Genomic DNA, 23,125 nt, shown 5'->3' with positions numbered 1-23,125 from the left:
ACGGGCGAAGGGAACGAGAGGAGGCGCAAATACTGCCAAGAACACGTGCGAGATAATATCGACACGCCGACTCATGGACAGAAACACGAAAAGTAGTGCACTGAGAAACGAACGACTGGTCTAGGTCAAACGACTGTGGGAGAACTCGTGCGAAACATAATTGGCAGAATTGAAGTAGAGCACTGCTGACCAGGGGCGATTCTAGAAGTCGGTCAAGGGTGAGGGGAGGGGATGAATAATGGTGGCGGGGGGGGGGGGGGGGGGGGAGGTTGCGGGAATGGAAAGCCGCTTAACGAATGGAGAGTAAGGTTCTTCCACCGACAAACTGATAAAATTTGGTGTTCTTAACGTAGTTTTTGTTCCTGTTTTGGAGTTCAGGATAAAAACGTGTCTACAGAATGTGTGTGCCCGGGAACATAATACGATTTGACCCAGATGTCCGGCGATTTCTAAGTTTTTGTCTGGGGTCAGTAATTTAAGCGTTAATAGGCATACCCGGCATATTTAGCTCTCTTGATTATTGTAAGTGGTACTCGCACATTAATATACATCCAGTGTATATTAATAAATAATAAGACGCCCATTTTAACTTAAATGGTATTTGTTGGTTTAGAAAGTAAGCTATTTGCCGCTCTTATTGAAATGGTTCAAAAGGCTCTAAGCACTTTGGACCTTAACATCTGAGGTCATCAGTCCCCTAGACTTAGAGCTACTTAAACCCAACTAACCTAAGGACACCACACACATCCATGTCCGAGGCAGGATTCGAACCTGCAACCGTAGCAGCAGCGCCTTGAACCACTCGGTCACAGCGGCCGTCGCCGCTCTTATTCTTTTGTTAAAATGTGTTTGAAATACATTACAACCTCTATTGCTACATACTTATCAAAAAAATGATTGCGTCTGTTGGAGTAATACATTCGTTGATTTCTGAAGTCATTTTATCCAGTGTAATATGATACTACATTTGGGAGGGGGGGGGCTAAAGCCCCAATAGCCTCCCCCCTTTCCGCCGTCCCGTGGTACTGACGTTTGATGGTTTAAAAGGGCGTAAATATGATACAGTAGAAGAGGAGAAAAAAGCTGAGGGAGAATACATTGGTAACTATATGTTGTGTATGTTGTCCGGCTGTAACAGGACTGAGTGGCACTTTCATATAAAATAATTTCAAATATTATTTAATAGCGATTTGTTTAGTAACGTAGTATTAGTATTAAAATTCTGTATATGTGTTGGGCTAGCAACAACGTAGACCGCCATTATAGAGAACACTGCAAACCTTCTTTCTTTTGGCATTTCCTTCTTTTGCTGGACTTATGAGTAGGCGAATGGAAGTGTAAGAGTGTCACGCGCTCGGCGGTAGTTTTATTCTTATCGGGCGTATGGACACTGACACGTTTGTTATTTATACAGTACATCCGAGGAGCTGCTGAGACAACAGCAGAAGGTGACTACGGCGTAATGCAGTTCCCCTTCCACCTGGTTACATTCGCTGAAACTAAAGTGGGCAATGCGCGGAACTGCAGCCGTCCCTCGGAGCGACACCTCATTCTGTGATCACAGAACTCACAGAACTCGCGCGCAGATGGGCAGCGTACGGGCTGCCGACATTCGGTGACGCCAAAAGCCGTTATGCAACAACCAACGCCTGCAATGTTCGTCTGGGGTCATCAGCATGTGCAGGAATGTCAAAATCGGCTGCTACATCCACCAGTCACTGAGTGTGTGCTTTGCTGAAAGTGCTGTACGAGAGCACATAACATTTGTTTGCAAGTGTTTTGTTTCAGCTAACTAATCAGAAATTTTGCGTTAAACTCGTGTTTTCGATTTTAAATACCGTAAAACCAAAATTTTCTCGAATTCTTTATGTTTATGATAGTTAATACACATGAATGTGAAGTCATGTTGTTGGTCGTAGACGTATAAATTCTTGTCTTTTCCAGTTGCATCAGCAATGACACTTGCTATAAAATGCTGCACCACATTACGAAATCAATTGGTGACTGATTTGGTTCCAAACTAACGAAAATTGCCGTTTTCCAGATTTATTCTATGTGCTGAGCAGCAGTTATATACATATAATATTCACTTTGTATACTCTGATTAATATTGGTATATATAAGATAGTTGAGGCATGATAACTGCTGACATTACGGTAGTATATTATTACAGTCAAAAAAGTATTTTTCAATGGCGTTGAACGAGATAACAAGGATAGTATACAAAGTTTTCAATTCTTTGAGAACTGACGATATGGTATAGACCTATTGCTTTTCGCACAACCTGTGCAAATAACGTCTACAGGTCCTCATGAATATACCTTTATTTTAGATCTGATGCAATTTTTGAAAACGAAATTGCAGAGTAGGATGAGCTGTATGCCGAAAAGACTTCATAGGTGTAAAAAGGTAGTACAGTTTTGTTGTTCAGCCATTTTGGTTTCTATTGGTGTTGGTTCCCCACTTGTCACATGCATTAACCAAAATATAAATTACTGTAAATATCCGGTGTAGGGAAGAGAGAAAGTGAAGTGTGGCTGGCATTTTACTGTGTTGCAAGATAACAAATCAGAATTGGACCATTTCTAGGTTGTTTGGTGGTATGCTATTATTTATTTTTGTGAGGGTCTTGTTGGGTCTTGTTCTCGGGTCAAAATTTCTGTTCGTTTATTATTTTCAAAATTTTTTAGGTATGTAAAAACTTTTTTCGGATTTAAAGAACTTCGACTGGGGCATGCGATTAGTACTCCTAGCTTTGACGTTGTAGCTTTGTTGTTGTTGTGGTCTTCAGTCCTGAGACTGGTTTGATGCAGCTCTCCATGCTAATCTATCCTGTGCAAGCTCCTTCATCTCCCAGTACCTACTGCAACCTACATCCTTCTGAATCTGCTTAGTGTATTCATCTCTTGGTCTCCCTCTACGATTTTTCCCCTCCACGCTGCCCTCCAATGCTAAATTTGTGATCCCTTGATGCCTCAGGACAGGTCCTACCAACCGATTCCTTCTTCTAGTCAAGTTGTGCCACAAACTTCTCTTCTCCCCAATCCTATTCAATACTCACCTAATCTTTAACATTCTTCTGTAGCTCCACATTTCGAAAGCTTCTATTCTCTTCTTGTCCAAACTATTTATTGTCCATGTTTCACTTCCATACATGGCTACACTCCATACAAATACTTTCAGAAACGACTTCCTGACACTTAAATCTATACTCGATGTTAACAAATTTCTCTTCTTCAGAAACGCTTTCCTTGCCATTGCCAGTCTACATTTTATATCCTCTCTACTTCGACCATCATCAGTTATTTTGCTCCCCAAATAGCAAAACTCCTTTACTACTTTAAGTGTCTCATTTCCTAATCTAATTCCCTCAGCATCACCCGATTTAATTCGACTACATTCCATTATACTCGTTTTACTTTTGTTGATGTTCATCTTATATCCTCCTTTCAAGACACTGTCCATTCCGTTCAACTGCTCTTCCAAGTCCTTTGCTGTCCCTGACAGAATTACAATGTCATCGGCGAACCTCAATGTTTTTATTTCTTCTCCACGAACTTTCATACCTACTCCGAATTTTTCCTTTGTTTCCTTTACTGCTTGCTCAATATACAGATTGAATAACATCGGGGAGAGGATACAACCCGGTCTCACTCCCTTCCCAACCACTGCTTCCCTTTCATGCCTCTCCACTCTTATAACTGCCATCTGGTTTCTGTACAATTTGTAAATAGCCTTTCGCTCCCTGTAGTTTACCCCTCCCACCTTAAGAATTTGAAAGAGAGTATTCCAGTCAACATTGTCAAAAGCTTTCTCTAAGTCTACAAATACTAGAAACGTAGGTTTGCCTTTCCTTAATCTTTCTTCTAAGATAAATCGTAAGGTGAGTATTGCCTCACGTGTTCCAACATTTCTACGGAATCCAAACTGATCTTCCCCGAGGTCGGTTTCTTCCAGTTTTTCCATTCGTCTGTAAAGAATTCGTGTTAGTATTTTGCAGTTGTGACTTTTTAAACTAAGAGTTCGGTAATTTTCACATCTGTCAACACCTGCTTTCTTTGGGATTGAAATTATTATATTCTTCTTTAAGTCTGAGGGTATTTCGCCTGTCTCGTACATCTTGCTCACCAGATGGTAGAGTTTTGTCAGGACTCGCTCTCCCAAGGCCGTCAGTAGTTCTAGTGGAATGTTGTCTACTCCCGGGGCCTTGGTTCGACTTAGGTCTTTCAGTGCTCTGTCAAACTGTTCACGCAGTATTGTATCTCCCATTTCATCTTCATCTACATCCTCTTCCATTTCCATAATATTGTCCTCAAGTACATCTCCCTTGTATAGACCCTCTACATACTCCTTCCACCTTTCGGCTTTCCCCTCTTTGCTTAGAACTGGGGTTCCACCTGAGCTCTTGATATTCATACAAGTGGCTCTCTTTTCTCCAAAGGCCTCTTTAATTTTCCTGTAGGCTGTATCTATCTTACCCCTAGTGAGATAAGCATCTACAGCCTTAAATTTGTCCTCTAGCCTGCTTAGCCATTTTGCACTTCCTGTCGATCTCATTTTTGAGACGTTTGTATTCCTTTTTGCCTGCTTCATTTATTGCATTTTTATATTTTCTCCTTTCATCAATTAAATTCAATATTTCTTCTGTTACCCAAGGATTTCTACTAGCCCTCGTCTCTTTACCTACTTGATCCTTTGCTGCCTTCACTACTTTATCCCTCAGAGCTACCCATTCGTCTTCTACTGTATTTCTTTCCCCCATTCCTGTCAATTGTTCCCTTATGCTGTCTCTGAAATTCTGTACAACCTCTGGTTCTTTCAGGTTATCCAGGTCCCATCTCCTTAAATTCCCATCTTTTTGCAATTTCTTCAGTTTTAAGCTACAGTTCATAACCAATAGATTGTGGTCGGAGTCCACATCTGCCCCTGGAAATGTCCTACAATTTAAATCCTGGTTCCTAAATCTCTGTCTTACCATTATATAATCTATCTGATACCTTTTAGTATCTCCAGGATTCTTCCATGTATACAACCGTTGTAACGTATCGACACTATACTCCTTATTTACCGCTGGCTTCTGGATCTTTCGAAACCGAGCCCACCTTTTCTTTGAGAATTCGTAGTTTTGCTGTTTTACGGCAGCAATGCCTAAATAGCAGTGGTCAACGCGCTGGCAAGTTGTGGACAGGTTGAGCTTCAGTGTGGAGCGTTCGCGAGCAGCCACATCACAGACAAATCAGAACGAAGAATTGATTATTATTATTATTATTATTATACATTTTCACCCTTAAGACCGTGATTAAACTTCAATATTACATGATTATTCAATTTTCCCCTTTTTATGTTTCCTTCTTTTTCCCTCCCCAAAACCTCTTCGTTCTTTTACTGTGTTCGTGTTTCCTTTGCTCTGCCCATATTTTGCCCGGTCTCTTCCGTTCTTTTACTTCAAATTTTGCTGTCGTAATTTGTTTCTGAATTTGTCTCGTTCGTCTATCATTGCTTTATTGACTCCTGCTTGTTTTAGGTCTTCTTCTATTTCATGAAACCGGTTGGTTTTTTTTGACTCAGCTGTTGGCTACATCAAACATCCTCTTTGCGAGTCTGGTGTTGCTCAGTCTGTGTATGTGCCCAAAGAATGTTAACCTACGTTTTCTGATTATGTCTATGAGTCTGTCTGTATGTTCGTCAGTTCTTTGGTTCGCTTCTTCATCCGTAGAACGTCTCTATGTACTGCTTCAAAAAATTTTCTAAGGATTTTGTGTTTTATGTTTTCTGTCTCTATGACGCCTGATGCACCGATTGTGGTCGTTTCTGATGCATAGAGGGCTTCTGGTAGTACAACTGTGTTGTAGTGCCTGAGTTTCGCCTGTCTTGAGATGTTTCTTTTATTGCAGTGCGTCCATGTGAGTTTGTACGCTTTCTGAAGTTTTCCTGTTCGTTCTGTATTGGATGCCTTGTTTGATCCTCCTGTTTGTATGTATTCTCCAAGATACTCGAACTTTTCCACTCGGTTAACACATCCGTATTGTGTGTGCATGACTTGTGTATTGTTGTTCTTTCTTTCCATGTATTGTGTTTTCTCGTACGATATCTGTAACTCTGTTTTAGCAGAAACTTCATGTAAATATTCCATGGCTTCTTGTGCTTCTTCTCTGTTGTTGCTGAGTATTGGCGAGTCATCTGCAAATGCTAGGCATTTTATGATTGTCTTTTTGCACGTGTTCTTCCTAACTGAATTCGTTTTACTTTTCCTTCCCACTGCTTTATAATTTTGTCCAGGACTACGTTGAATAGAGATGGTGAGAGACCATCTCCTTGTCTGACCCCAATATGTATCTCAAAAGGCTCTGAGATTTCTCCCATAAATTTTATTTTGGATATGGTATTTGCGAGCGTCTGTCCTGTGAGTGCCCTAGTTTTTCTGTCTATTTCATATTCTTCTGGTGCGTCAAAGAGAGTCTGCATGTCAGTGGAGTCATAGGCCACAAATGTGCTCGTAACTACAGTGTCGTTCTCCTGTCTGACCTTCAAGAGTGTTCACAGGTTCTAAATTTGCTCAGTACAGGATCTTCCCTTTCTGAACCATGACTGGCACTCACCTACCTTTGTATCCACTTGTAGTTCCAGTCTGTTCAGTAAGACTATGGACAGAATTTTGTAAATGACTGGTAGTAATGAGATCCCTCTGTAATTGTTAGGATGTGTTCTGTCTCCGTTGTTGTGGAGTGGGTGGATCAGTGCCTATTTCCATTCCCTTCGAATTTTCCCGGTACTCCATATTTCCATGAGAATTTTATGAACTTTCTTTGTAAAATTTGGCCTGCGAGTTTCCAGATCTCAGCGATAATGCCATCTTCCTCTGGAGCTCTGTTATTCTTTAGTTGTTTTATAACCTCCTCTACCTCTGTGATTGTGGGCGGCTTCGAGTCTGTGTTTGGTAGAGTTTTTATGAAGTGTAATTTTTCTTTGGGCTTCTCACAATTGAGGAGTGTATCAAAGTATCCTTTAAAAATATTGCAATTTTCTTTAGTGTTTCTTTATAGAGATTCATCTGTTATTCTGAAGCAGATATTTGGAAGCTGATAACCCATTACATTTTCCCTGAATATTATGTAGAAATTTCTCGTGTTGTTTTTCTTGTAGTCTTCCTCGATTTCGTTTAGTCTATTTTTGTCGTGTGCCCCTTTCACTGCTGTAATATCTTTCGAGGACTGCTTTTGCACTTTGTAAAAATCCTGCCATTTTGCTGTTGTTCTGTTGCTGCTAAAAGTCTTCCATGCCTTAACTCTCCGTTCAACGGATCCGATAACCAGGAGAAACCACTAAATTCACTGGGGCCTGTGGTAGTAGGTCTCTTTCCCGTTGTTCCATCATGATTTTTTTCAAGTTGGAGGTGGCTGTGGTGAATTCTGTTGGAGGTCACAATGGTTAAAGACTTGATTGTTGAGAAGAAGACGTATTTGTAGCAGCTGCACCAACTAGGTAGACAGATGCTGACCACTAGTCACTGGATTCCAGAACAGACATTAGTGGGATTAGGCCCGTGTTAGTATTTTGTTCGCCCTGGATGTTTCATTTCCCCTGTACCACCCATATCTGGGAGGCTATCCCCATCATCCACTGCATTAGTAGCCCTTGGGCGGCCTCAGCGAGGCATGTCATCGACAGTTCCTGTTTCTCTGTATCTCCTCCATGTCCGAACAGCATCGCTTTCGTTCACTCCGAGAGGCCTGGACACCTCTCTTGTTGAGGGCCCTTCCTGGCACAAAGTAACATGTGGGCACGGTCAAACCGCGGTATTGACCGTCTAGGCATGGCTGAACTACAGACAACACGAGCCGTATACCCCCTTCCCCGTGGAATGGCTGAAAATGATCGGCTGTCTGACCCCCTCCGTGTAATAGGCGTTGCTCATGCATGGTTGTTTACATCTTTGGGCGGGTTTAGTGACATCTCTGAACAGTCAAAGGGACTGTGTCTGTGATACAATATCCACAGTCAACGTCAATCTTCAGGAGTTCTGGGAACCGGGACGATGCAAAACGTTTTTTGATGTGTGTGTAATTAATAGTAGGAAGTGTCACATCTGTTCCTAAGAGACAGGTGTTTCAATAATTCAGTTATTTAAGGAAAAGGTGAGTGGCATTCGTTACGAGATTTACGCCGGAAACAATGTCGTGTTTGTGAGTCAATAACTGTTGGGGAGGAAAATATTGATAGTAGAACGTACATGAAAAGGCTTTCGTTGTTAGTCATTACCTCTTTCATTAATGTGGAAACGCAACGTAGAATTGGCTACTTTATTGTGAATGTGAAACAGGCACAACAGTTAAACGACGCTGGATGAGTTTATTCATTTCTACGGAAGTGTGTTACGTGCTGCACGGATAATAAAACAATGTAATTTGACTTATACTGTTGTTATTTCAAAGAGATATCTTCCAATTTTCAGCTGAATAATATACTAAAAGTATTAACATTGTGGTCAAATTTATTTCGTAACGAAGCGTGTTCTCGACGTAAAACTCACGTACTCTAGTCCGATAGCCGCAAATTTAATCTAAAAATTAACGGAAAAGAAATTATCAGAGCAGAACAAGTTACTTGACAAGCTGTTTCACTATAGTTTTCGCTCGTACCGTTATATAGTTCCTGGAACAAACTCTAATCATGTAAACTGTACTCATCTCTGCGCGTAATTATCTGCGTTACCTCGCAAATATAAACTGAGAATTCTGAAACACACAGTCCTACGTTTCGCAATTGCTATGTTTCTGTTCTAACTGAGTGGTTTTTGAGTTGTATTTCGTGTGAAAGAGCAGATGAATACGATATTAGTTGGCTATAATTTGTGGATTTGTACTCGTACCATTGATAAAATTGACTCCACCAGAAAATCTTAACCGGTGATCGTGTGTTACTTGTAAATAAATAAAAAAAGCGGACAAGTGCGAGTAAGGTTCGCGCTCTCAGGATTCCGCACAGACGTAATTGTGTGCTTAGACGGTTCTCTACAGGGTATGCGTTTTCGAGTATCAAAATATGCGACACACATGGCCCTATGTTTGGATTGCATTGACTTCTATACTTACATTTTTTACGTCAACGAACCGAAGGCCTTAGTATTTGACATAAATTTCAACTTGATACTTCTAACCGTTCCTGAGAAATAGAGGTCTTCACTAACGGACAGACAGTTGTATAAAAAAGTGGTCCTATAAAGCTTTCGTTTCTACCGACTTAGGTACGGAGCCCTAAGAAATAATTCCACGCAGTCACCGTATCGCAAGTTGAGCAGTATTGTTTTCCTCATTAAGATACTTAAACGTAGGACTGTAGACAAGTAATGGGAATATGACACTGCTGGCTTTCTTTTGTCAGCGCTGAAATTTGTCTACAGCACTTTAGCGAAAAAAAATCTCATGTCTTGGATTATACAGGTTGAGTATGCTCTGACACGTGAATTAAAACATTTGTACGTTAAACACAATAAGGACGACGTTTGCATTGACATAATAATTTCATAACACAATTTTGTTGATACGAAAAATATACAGACCTCTGTACTCCACATTTGTCGTGAGTAAATTTCATGCTTTGGCGGATTGGCACAAGTATTTTTAAATGAGATCTGCACTCTATTTCAGTTGATTAAGCGACGTCCGTGCTAAAATCGTTTAAGTTCCCTTATCATTTGGACATCAGTCTAAGCTTTTAGATTGGGAGTTTTTCTTAAATCCAATGACGAGCTAATCCGAATAATGTGTAATACTATTTCTCATTTTTCTACTGGATTTCTCCATTGTATATAAAGTTATAAATGTGACGGTAAAGATTATTTTAATAAGTTTGCTTCTTCTTTAATTTATTACTGGTTTACTACGTTAACCACACTCAATTCGTAAGACATTCCTAGTATGGGTACAAAGGGATATGTTTTCATGAACCCAGACAAAAATATGTCATCAACGTCAAAAGGAATGCAAATATATGGCAGAACAGTCCCATAGGCCAATAATACACATTATTTTCTCACGAATTAGGTTATTTCGTGGCGCATGTTCCGTGGGCAGTCTTAATACTGGAAGACACGGAATGTATGACATTCCTTTGTAAGTAACTTCAGCAGGAAAAATCTGAGCCACAGCGTCTGTTTTTAGATCCTGTGAAATGTTTTTGTAAATCCACTTCCAGATATCAGTAATTAAAAACTATCTTCGCGCCTCAAAGTGGGAGTGTTTCTGTCTTTTTAGATGAAGCAGTATTTCACCTCATGATGAAAAGTAAGAAATGAACAACAGTGACGTTCACAGAATGAGATTTTCACTCTGCAGTGGAGTGTGCGCTGATATGAAACTTCCTGGCAGATTAAAACTGTGTGCCGGACTGAGACTCGAACTCGTGACCGTTGCCTTTCGCGGGCAAGGACTCTACCAATTGAGCTACCCAAGCACGACTCACGGCCCATCTTCACAACTTTACTTCTGCCAGTACGTTCTTTTCTAGTGCTGGCCTGAAAAAACAAAAGGCTCTTCGGCTTTCTCGACATTCTGTGCGACTTATCCAATCTGATCGAAGGAGTCTTCCCGTTTACAGTGACCTCCGATTAACGGCTAAACGATGCTTATCTCGTATATATAACAATCGTTCGCAGATGTGAAAGAATCGACATGAAGCTGATAAAAATCACGGAACGCTCTGAAAATCTATCCTCGGATGCCTGACACTTATCCACTTAGCCACAAGCCAAAAGCATGTCAAAATACAGACACATTTTTATTGAAAGACTCAAGTTCTTTGTCGAAACAGGCAACGCATGACATTTTTAATCAATCGGTGGTGATCTTCTGCATCAGACGCCATTTGACGCTAACAGGGTGTTACAAGTTGCTATGAAATGGAGCTGGGGGCCGTTAATGCCATCTTTAAGGAGAGGAGTCCCTACTTTCCCTTCTAGCAGTTATATTGTCCTCACGGGAGTTAGTCACCGGTGTCCCCATGCTCTCACTGATGGAGTACTCTGTCACCACTGAGGATCGTAACTGGCTGCTGCCTGTCCAGTAATCAGACACGACCATTGCTCAGCCTCCGCTAAATTTTAATCGCATTTTCCCTCACAATGATGTGGAAGAAAAATAATTTTTGCTACGCTTATTTTTGATAACTTTTATTCCAATCTCTTCAGTCTATACTCGTTCAGAGAGGAATGTCACATTCCACAGTGTGTTTCACAATTCCTATTGTAGGCTTATAGAGGTTGTAGAGTGGACTTCCTACATACAATTTTTGGTTAGAAGTCGTTGCCAGTAATGTACCATTTCCGATGTGAAATATTGAACATCCGAACACTTTGAGATCTCCCGATTTATGATACTCACAAACTAAAGAAGGCCACAGTCGTCAGTCTCTGTTGTACTTATGGTACCACATACAATTTTCATTCGACTACAGCAATAGCTGCTCATACTAGTACATCCGCAGTGGTTACGAAGGGAGTAAGACAGGGTTGTAGCCTATCCCCGATGTTATTCAATCTGTATATTGAGCAAGCAGTAAAGCAAACAAAAGAAAAATTTGGAGTAGGAATTAAAATCCATGGGGAAGAAATAAAAACTTTGAGGTTCGCCGATGACATTGTAATTCTGTCAGTGACAGCAACGGACTTGCAAGAGCAGCTGAACGGAATGGACAGTGTCTTGAAAGCAGGATATAAGATGAACATCAACAAAAGCAAAACGAAGATAATGGAATGTAGTCGAATTAAATGTGATGCTGAGGGATAGATTAGGAAATGAGACGCTTAAAGTAGTAAATGAGTTTTGCAATTTGGGGAGTAAAATAACTGATGATGGTCGAAGTAGAAAGGATATAAAATGTAGACTGGCAATGGCAAGGAAAGCGTTTCTGAAGAAGAGAAATTTGTTAACATCGAGTATAGATTTAAGTGTCAGGAAGTCGTTTCTGACAGTATTTGTATGGAGTGTAGCCATGTATGGAAGTGAAACGTGGACGATAAATAGTTTAGACATAAATAGAATAAAAGCTTTCGAAATGTAGTGCTACAGAAGGATGCTGAATATTTGATGGGAAAATAACAGGAGGTATTGAATAGAACTGGGGAGAAGAGGAGTTTGTGGCACAACTTGACAAGAAGAAGGGACCGGTTGGTAGAACATGTTCTGAGGCATCAGGGGATCACCAATTTAGTATTGGAGGGCAGCGTGGAGGGTAAAATTCGTAGAAGGAGACCAAGAGATGAATACACTAAACAGATTCAGAAGGATGTAGGTTGCAGTAGGTACTGGGAGATGAAGAAGCGTGCACAGGATGGAGTAGCACGGAGAGCTGCATCAAACCAGTCTCAGGACTGAAGACCACAACAACAACAACTAGTACATTCGCAACTAGGAGGGTGACTGAGGTGCTCCGCTGTCGCGCCACTCTCTCCACTTTCAAGAGGGTATCCTTCGTCACATACAAGAGAACCCCGATTAGTAGCCGAGACAGTGCCCATGCCATGTGCTCCTGCAGAGCACGCAGTTCAGAGATGTGTGTGGTCCACGAAGCGGGAAATTTGAAACTCATCCAAACTTTTCAGTTCCGCGCAGGATTCCTTATGAAAGCATTCTCTAATAAGTATCCCCGACAATCACTAGAAGCATGTAATAGTAACTGCGAAACTGTCTGTATCTCTCTGTGTTTCCGTTAGCTCTATAAGACAGGGGAGAATCACCTCCGCGCTCATCCCATATTGTCACGATTTGTGTACCGAGAGTGAAGATTTATACCTACAAACGAAAAATATTAATTGCTTTTATTTGTCGAGGCAATAATTAAAAGTTTGCGACACCTCTAATAAAATGTGTTTCCTTGACTTCTTTTCATAGCCCGTGGAAACCTGCGTTTAAAGTCCACCGGATATGACTACTGCAATGTAATGGAGAGTTAAAGCACAGCTTCAGCTGGCTTTTCGTGTGGCGTTAGTGTGTGCGTGCAACCAAGTAAGATGGCCTAGTGGTCGAGGAATAATAGGAGTTTTCACGAAAGAACATCCGAATACCTGACCCGTTTCCATCAGCACGCTGCTCCAGTGTTCATTTCTGGCGATTTCTTCGTGAACAAGACGACGAACTGTACCATTCGTATTACCTGAAACTCAATTATCATAAAGAAACTCTGTGCCCGCATGGGGCATGAATCAGTGCTTTCACTTTAGTGGATATCGCTAACGGATTTATCCACACAGATATTTTTCACTGATTCAAAAATTTTTAATTTAACAACTATTGATTTATCTTCAGTAACATGAAACGAATTAAGAAAAAGACTGTCGATTTTGTAAGGCCGCTGGCGAAGACATGAATTGAAATTGAAATCTATAGAAGAAGTCGAAGTGGAATTAGTATTAAGATGCGGAGGTGTCAGTGAGAGTGACTGCAGGAAATTGGCGGCGGTAGACGACGACATGGTCACGTCGACGTGGTGTGGTGTGGGTGCGCGAGGACTCGGGCAGACAGGTCACGTGTTCCTGCATCATCACGGTGCCGGCCGTTGATTCACAGTAGGAGACTTGTGGGAACAGCTCTCTCCCCAGTGACGAGCGCCTGAGCACTCATCGCCACATCTTCAAACCGTCGACAGCTCTCGCCATTTATTACGCACTGAATGCTTCCCGTAGCCAATATGAGATGAGTACCCCGAAAAAAATTGATCCGTTATAAGCTAGTGTCCCGCTAAAAGTTACATTGACATTCGCAATAAATGTAAATGTCTTGTTGTTGTTGTGGTCTTCAGTCCAGAGACTGGTTTGATGCAGCTCCCCATGCTACGCTATCCTGTGCAAGCTTCTTCATCTCCCAGTACCTACTGCAACTTAAGTGAAATCTCTTACCCGCAATCAATTATTTCATTAATGGAAATTGATAACCTCTCATTGTTGGCAATTAATATTTTATTTTGAAGAATAAACTTTCTAGTAAATTATGGACAATATACTAATTAACCAATGTTGTAGTAAATAAATTCCTTGAAAATAACGGTCGAATTTTGCTACTTTCAAGTGCTGACGTTTGGTGTTTAATGAACAGAGGTAAAATTTTTCACTAAGACGTATAAAGTTATGTGTCTTCCCCGAGATGGATCGATGTAATTTAGTAGAAAGACTGCAAAACTCTATCCCAAGGGTGCATCACTGTCTACGTGAAAAACATCTCATTATACGCAGCAGTTAGTCACCTCACACATTAACTGAAATGAAGACGAATATTCTTTAGCACGAGCTGTATTGTGAATTTTATTACTGTTTCCACTGTGTTGTTCTGTATAATCTGTACTGTGATTCGACAACAGCGTTGTTAAAACGATATGACGCAAGTTCGCTTGTTGCCCATCGTGTCCTGGCCTATCTCGATACAGAGGGCGTTCGGCTGTTACTCTGACAAGCATGTGATCCAGATCTCTCGCGCATCGTTAATATCTGGACATACCTTACCGAGAGACTGACGTACGACCACTCACCAGCTACTACGAGCCCAGAACTCTAGTATAGAACTGAATCATCATGTGTGTCATTCGACCTCATTTCAAATATATGCACATCCGAGTTAAAATACATTGCTGCTGTATGAGGTACCTTTTTAAGTGCTGAATTTCATGACCGGTGTTCTCTGATCTTCCGCAGCTCGTGGTCTCGCGGTAGCGTTCTCGCTTCCCGATCACGGGGTCCTGGGTTCGATTCGCGGCGGGGTCAGGGATTTTCACCTGCCTCGAGATGACTGGGTGTTGTTGTGTGGTCCTCATCATCATCATTGATCCCCATTACAGTCGGAGGAAGGCAACGGCAAATCACCTCCACGAGGACCTTGCCTAGTACGGCGGTGCGAGTCTCCCGCATCGTTCCCCTACGCTCTGTCAAGGAGTATGGGACTTCATCATCACTCTCTGATCATATAAAATTTACCTACGCATTCTTCCTTCTGTTCCTTATATGGACAATAGGTAAAAGTTACTTATTTCTAATCCTTCCTAGAGTCGTAATTACACTACCGGCCATTAAAATCGGTACACTACGAAGATGACGTGCTACAGACGCGAAATTTAACCGACAGGAAGAAGATGCTGTGATATGCAAATGATTAGCTTTTCAGAGCATTCACACAAGATTGGCACCAGTGGCGACACCTACAACATGCTGACATGATGAAAGCTTCCAACCGACTTCTCATACACAATCAGCAGTTGACCGGCGTTGCCTGGTGAAACGTTGTTGTGATGCCTTGTGTAAAGAGGAGAAATGCGTACCATCACGTTTCCGACTTTGATAAAGGTCGGATTGTAGCCTATGACGATTGCGGTCTACCGTACCGCGGCATTGCTGCTCGCGCTGGTCGAGATTCAATGACTGTTAGCAGAATATGGAATCGGTGGGTTCAGCAGGGTAATACGGAACACCGTACTGGATCCCAACGGCCGCGTATCACTAGCAGTCGAGATGACAGGCAAGTAACGGATCGTGCAGCCACGTCTAGATCCCTGAGTCAACAGATGGGGACGTCTGCAAGACAACAACCATCTGCACGAACAGTTTGACGACGTTTGCAGCAGCATGGGCTATCAGCTGGGAGACCACGGCTCTGCATCACAAACAGGAGCGCCTGCGATGGTGTACTCAACGACGAACCTGGGTGCACGAATCGCAAAACGTCAATTTTTCGGATGAATCCAGGTTCTGTTCACAGCATCATGATGGTCGCATCCGTGTTTGGCGACATCGCGGCGAACGCACATTGGAAGCGTGTATTCGTCATCGCCATACTGGCGTATCACCCGGCGTGATTGTATGGGGTGCCACTGGTTACACGGTCATCTCTTGTTCGCATTGACGGCAATTTGAACAGTGGACGTTACATTTCAGATGTGTTACGACCTGTGGCTCTACCCTTCATTCGATCCCTGTGAAACCATACATTTCTGCAGGATAATGAACGACCGCATATTGCATGTCCTGTACGGGCCTTTATGGATACAGAAAATGTTCGACTGCTGCTCTGGCCAGCACATTCTCCAGATCTCTCACCAATTGAAAACGTTTGGTCAATGGTGGCCGAACAACCGGCTTGTCACAATACGGCAGCCACTTCTCTTGATGAACTGTGGTATCGAGTTGAAGCTGCATGGGCAGCTGTACCTGTACACGCCATCCAAGCTCTGTTTGACTCAATGCCCAGGCGTATGAAGGCCGTTATTACGGCCAGAGGTGGTTGTTCTGGGTACTGATTTCTCAGGATCTATGCACCCAAATTGGGTGAAAATGTAATCACATGTCAGTTCTAGTATCATATATTTGTCTAATGAATACCTGTTTATCATGTGCATTTCTTCTTGGAGTAGCAATTTTAATGGCCAGTAGTGTATAATGACGAGTGTAAACACTGACTCGCTGTGTTATCTGACAATTTATTTGCTGACAAACTGCCTATTGGCTTCTGTCTCGGGTTCTTCGGCCGACGTTCATCTAATGATTTTTCTAAGAAGAACCCGAGAGAGAAGCCAATAGGCAGTTTGTCAACAAGTGGCCACGAAAGCCTTAACAATTTTGGAATATATTTGCTGTTATGGGCATTATGTAAGAACAACAAAAAAAATTAATTCTTATTGATATCAAAACTATTTTTGACCCAGACTTAGTAGGCCTATATCCATGCATATTATACGCCCCTATAGAAAATGAAAAGGAAAAAGTGACCAGACAGTTTTTTTTAAGCCTCAGTACGAATAACAGTTGGCAGCAATTCTTGTTTCCCGCTCAGCTCGGTTTCCTGTTTAGTCTCCTCATTTCCCCATAAGAGCCTACTCCTACATCTTACCTAATCTATCTAGAGTACTGTAGCTCTTGCCCCCAATAGTTTCTTCGAATACTTTAGCGAGAAAACACTTGTGTGAGTGGAAAAAGCCAAATAATTGATCTCGCCTTTTCGGTAGTGCTGGTGGTTAGTTACGCGAGTTCGGCAAAATCGCAGCGAGGGCTCGGTGGTTTCCGGACAAATCCACAGTGGAAGTGGCCGGCTGCCCACGCCTGGCGTTTCGCCAGCGCTTGTCCTCGCTCAGCGTCGCGCCGGTGGCCTACGGGGCGGTGACACAGGGGCAGCGGGCGTCGCGGCGCATCCCGATGTGGGCGCCGGCGCCGGCGTCGGCGTCCGGCCGCGGTGAATATCGATGAAGCCCGCGTCACCGAGGCTGACAGCTGACATCGTCTCTGCCCTCTGCGCGAACCATTACACGGCCACTGGCGGAGCGGCCATCGCGCATGCGCACTGCGTCTTGCTCCGCAAAGCCGTGGGCGCGGTCACCGCCTAGTTGACGTATACAGCGACTCATACCAGATGGTATCCAGGTACCTATTGATCAGGCAAAGACGCACAATATCGCAGAAGGCAATCGAGGTTACGCACTTCATAGCCCAAGCGAGGCCTGCCTATTAGGAAATACCGCTGCAGGCTGTGCATGTCTATCATGACACCACCTTCAATGCAATAAGCTCTGAAGCGAATGTATGTGTATATCGGCTCAGACTGAAAGGCCACAAGACATCACTACCGTGAGTGCTAATAAGTGCCTATGTCCTCAACTATTTTCTGGATGATTTCCAGTCTCTACCAATCTCTACAATTTTTACTCTCTACAGTCCCTCTAGTACCATGGAAGTTATTCGCTGATATCTTAACAGAAGATCTATCATCTTGTCTCTTCTTCTTGTCAGTGTTTTCGACGTACTTCTTTTCTCTCCGATACTCTTCTCATTCCTTACCATATCAGTGTACCTAATTTTCAACATTCGTCTGTAGCACCAAATCTCAATTGCCTCGATTCCATTTTTTTCTGGTTTTCCCACAGTCCATGTTTCAATATCATATAACGCTGTTCTCCAAACATAACATTTTCAGAAATTTCTTTGTCAAATGAAGGTCTACGTCTGACACTAGTAGACTTCTCTCGGCCAGGAATTCCCTTTTTGCCAGTGCCAGTCCGCTTTCGATGTCCTCCCTGCTCCATACGTCGTTGGTTACTTTACTGCCTGGGTAGCAGAATTCCTTATCATTTACTTCGTAACTATCAGTCTTGATGTTAAGCTTCTCTCTCTTGCGATTTCTGTTAATTCCCATTACTTTCATCTTTCTTCGATTTACTCTCAATTCATATTCTGTGCTCATTACACTGTCCATTCCATTCAGCAGATCCTGCATTTCTTCTTAGCTGTCACTCAAGATAGCAATTTCATCAGCAAATCTTATCACTGATAACTTTTCACCTAGAATATTAATTCCAATCATGAACCTTCCTTTTATATCCATGGTTCAAATGGTTCAAATGACTCTGAGCACTATGCGACTTAACTTCTGCGGTCATCAGTCGCCTAGAACTTAGAACTAATTAAATATAACTAACCTAAGGACATCACACACATTCATTCCCGAGGCAGGATTCGAACCTGCGACCGTAGCGGTCACGCGGTTCCTGACTGAAGCGCCTAGAACTGCACGGCCACACCGGGGGGCTTTCATTTCCATCATTGCTTCTTCGATATATAGATTGAACAGTATATAATCTTAACCACTTTTAATCCGAGCACTTAGTTCTTGGTCTTCCACTCTTATTATTCCCTCTTGGCTCTTACACGTATTACCTGTCTCTCCCTATAACTTAACCCATTTTCCCTCAGAACTTCGAATATCTTGCACCATTTGACATCGAATGGTGCAAGATACAGGGCAAAATATTCCGATGGAGGTCTTTTAACTGTTCTTTAGTCTTACTTTCATTACCAATCGCAATGTCAGAACCGCCACTCTGCTGCCTTTACCTTTCCTAAGACCAAACTGATCATCATCTAACGCATTATCAACTTTCTTTTCCATTCTCATGTATATTATTCTTGTAATCAACTTCTGTGCATGAGCTGTTAAGCTAATTGTTCGGTAATACTCGCAATTATCGGTTCCTGCACTCTTCGGAAATTGTGTGGATGATATTTTTTCGGAAATAGGATGGTGTATCACCAGTCTCATACATTCTACACACCAGCGAAAATAATACCTCTTGTGTCACTTCCTCCAATGATTTTAGAAATTCTCATGGAATATTATCTGTCCCTTCTGATCTTAAGTCTTCGAAAGCCCTTTTAATTTCTGATTCTAATAATTTATCCCCTATCCCTTTTCTATCGATTCCTGTTTCTTCTTCTGTCGCATCAGACAAATGTTCCCCCTCAGAGAGGCCTTCAATGTAGTCTTTCCATCCATCTAATGTTATCGCCCTTGATTTTAATTTCACCGAAGCTTCTCTTGACTGCTGAGTCAGTCCTTCCGACAGCAATTTCTTTTTCGATTTCTTCACATTTTTCTTGCAATCATTACGTCTTAGCTTTCATGCACTTCCTGTTTATTTCATACCTCAGTGACTTGTATTTTTATGTTCCGAATTTCCATGAACATTCTTGTACTTCCTTCTTTCATCGATCAACTGAATTGTTTCTTCTGTTACCCATGGTTTCTTCGCAGCTACCTTCTTTGTTCCTATTTTTCTATCTGTCTTCTGTAACTGCGATTTTTAGAGACTTCCATTCCTCTTCAACTGAACTGCCTACTGACTCATTCTGCATCAGAGGTTCTGTAGCCGCAGAGAACTTCAAGCGTATCTCTTCATTCGTTAGTAGTTCCTTATTCCACTTTTTTGCACACTGATTCTTCCTGACTAGGCTATTAAACTTAAGCCTACCCTTCATCACCACTATGTTGTGATCTCAGTCAATATTTGCACCAGAGTACGCCTTACAATCTAGTATCTGATTTCGAAATCCTTGTTTCACTATGATGTTATCTAAGTAGAATATTCGCGTATCACCCGGCCTTTTCCAAGTATACCTCCTTCTCTCGTGATTATTGAGCAGGATATTCGCTATTACTAGCTGAAACTCATTGCAGAAGTTAGTAGATCTTTCTCCCCTCTAGATCCTAGTGACAAGCCCATATTTTCCCGTAATCTTTTCTTGTGTTTGTTACCCTACAGCAGCATTCTAGTCCCCCATAACTATTAGACTTTCATCTCTCTTTACGAAATGAATTATGCTTTCAGTAGCCTCATATTCTTTCTGTAGCTCTTCACCTCCAGCTTGCGACGTCGTCATGTATATCTGAACTATCGTTGACGGCGTTGGTTTGCTTCCATTCTGATGAGAACAATCCTGTCACTGAACTGTTAACAGTCTCTACCCTACTCCTATTACACCACGTTCTGCTGTTGATATTACCGTATACTCATCTGACCAGAAATCCTTGTCTGCTCTCCATTTCACTTCACTGATCCCTACTGTATCTAGACTGAGCCTTTGCGCTACCCTTTTCACATTTTCTAGCTTTCCAGCCACATTCACATTGACTGATATTCTTCGCCCCGAATCGTATAACGTTACCCTTTCGTTGGTTATTGACTCTTTTCTTCTTGGTCACCTCCCTCTTGGCAGTTCCCTCCCAGAGATCCGAAAGGGGCTTTTCCGGAATCTTTTGCCAATGGAGAGGTCATCAGGAAACTTTTTCAGTTGCAGGCCACATGCCCTGTGGATAGACACTATGTGTCTTTAATTCTGTGTTATCTATTCGCTTCTGCATCCTCATGCCGTTGATCATTGCCGATTCTTTCCCCTTTAGGGGCATTTCATTACGCAAGGACCAGAGAGTGCCTGCACGTCTGTACGCTCATGCGCCCTCATTGACAAGGCCGTTGGCAGAATGAGGGTGACATCTTATGCCGGACGTCTTCGGCCGCCAATGCTGACAAGTTTTATTCAGAATCTAAGCGGTGGTGGCGTTCGAACCAAGGACGAAGATTACTAATCACAATCGCTACCCCTATACCAAGGGTACATAATAAGCTTCTCTGCCAGTGTAGGGGACGCTTACAATTTTTTTATAATACTACAGTACTTTTAAGTAGAAGGCAATCGGATCTTTCGAAGGGAGACAACTCGCAAAATGATAAAACCGTGTGTCTGCTACTCATGACGTGCTTGTAATTAATTGCAACACAAAATAAATAAATTAGTGATGATAATGACACTCTGTCCATCGCCTTAGATTATCTTCAAATGATAGAACACACATATGCACGTCCTCCGTATTTCACACTGATACATCTGACGAATCAAGTCCATTTTATTCCAGAGAAGCCACAGTTAGCTCATGTTCGTTCAATAGGACTGAGATGGGTAACGGACTGGTTAGAAGTATTGCTGGAAAAGGAAGTGTTGGTAGATATCGATACGAGTGGAGTAAAGGTTATGTTTTGCTTGGAGGAGGTTAGCCATAGTAGGAAGGGATGTGCTATAAGGACTGAATGAGAGAGGGCTTATACCAGAAGATTTGTTGTGGTCTATGTTGTTTAGTAAGGGCGGCTGTAAGTTACTCCGCGACTAACAATTGACGTTCATACTAATTGCATAAGTTTACGTTTGGTCCCCTCAAATTACTTACACCAAAGTGAACGATTATCAGATTTACAGTTTCTAAAGACTTTTGTATTTAAAGTTTTAAATATGGCTGCGTAGTCAGCGACCGTATAAAATTAAAGCAATTATAGTCCTCGATCACAAAATTTTGTGACCGAGGGCTGTAATTGTTTCAACTTTAATTTTTATACATCAAATAATATTGATCTGAACAACTGCCCGTCTTACTTTTCATGTGCTCATTTCCCAAGACTGTAACCAGATATTAGCGCAGCATGTCTCACCGTCTAACTCGACACAAGTGGTCACTGAGCTACTGCCCGCATTGTCAGCGCAACACGACAGTATCCCAGCCGCCAAGAAAGACGGGTCACAGTAATTGTAGCTTACATGTAAAGCTCACGGTCTACAGGTGGAATAACGTTCGGTGGCTGTCAATTTACGGCTCATTCTGCCGCACCTACGTCACTCATTTTCCAACAGCCAGTGAGCGTTCCGATACGAACGTCGTAGCCAATACCAGCATTTAAAGAGATCGTAACGAGCTATTTAGTGAACTTTTATTCCACTTGTTGGGAGTTGTCACTGCTGATGGTGGTGGTAAGCGACAAATGCCACATAAGCAAATGAGAGACGTAATTCGCAGGATATGAGCTTTCTAAAAGCACATAGCATGTGTATGCACCTACTGCAGTTGTCGCTCGAAACCGGCAGCATTGCAGTCCCCATCCTCGCCTCGACCTGCGTGAATCATCGATAGCGCATAGGGCTATAGCTCATGCTACCTCATTGAGTAAAAGTCTTATGAATTTTCTGCTCTTACACCAGTGGGCTTCATGGTCACTCTCGTGTTCCAGTGTTCATCGATTTTGGTACTCCATATTGAGTACTACTTCGTACATAGCGGTAAGGAGAGTGAAACGCCCTGCTTAAGTCCGCAGGACAGAACAGGTGGTTGGAATTGTGGAAAGGGGCCAGAAAGAGGCTGTCAGTTACACTCAAACACATATAACTTATTTTAGTTGCCCGAACCATACAGCAAACATTTTTTAACTTAGTTATCGGCTGAATCGGCCAAACTATCTTATGCATTAAGGGCACAACCACTTAAATTTAGCCGGCCAATGTGGCAGAGCGGTTCTAGGCGCTTCAGTCTGGAACCGCGCGACCGCTACGGTCGCAGGTTCGAATCCTGCCTCAGGCATGGATGTGTGAGATGTCTTTAGGTTAGTTAGGTTTAAGTAGTTCTAAGTTCTTGGGGACTGATGACCTCAGATGTTAAGTCCCATAGTGCTCAGAACCATTTGAACCATTTTTGAACTTAAATTTAAAAAAGGCTGAAAGCCATTAAATTAAAATTCAGACTCGAAACACTTGAAAAGCAAACAAGCTTAATTTAAAGACGGCTGAAGGCTCATGATTTAAGACTGCAGGTAAAATTAATTAAAAAAAAAACACGAGGCAGAAGGTCTTATCTTCAATTAGGCTGAAGGCCCTACACAGTCTGATACTTGAAAGATAAGAACTTTAATTTAAAAACGGCTGAAGGCCGATTACTTAAAACGACTAAAATAATTTTTAGTAGGCAGATGGCCCAAAGCTTTATCTTTAAACAATATTTTACAC

Source organism: Schistocerca americana, chromosome 6 (genome assembly GCF_021461395.2).
Source record: "Schistocerca americana isolate TAMUIC-IGC-003095 chromosome 6, iqSchAmer2.1, whole genome shotgun sequence".
Lineage (NCBI taxonomy): Eukaryota > Metazoa > Arthropoda > Insecta > Orthoptera > Acrididae > Schistocerca > Schistocerca americana.
Note: the sequence above shows the minus strand (reverse complement) of the source record.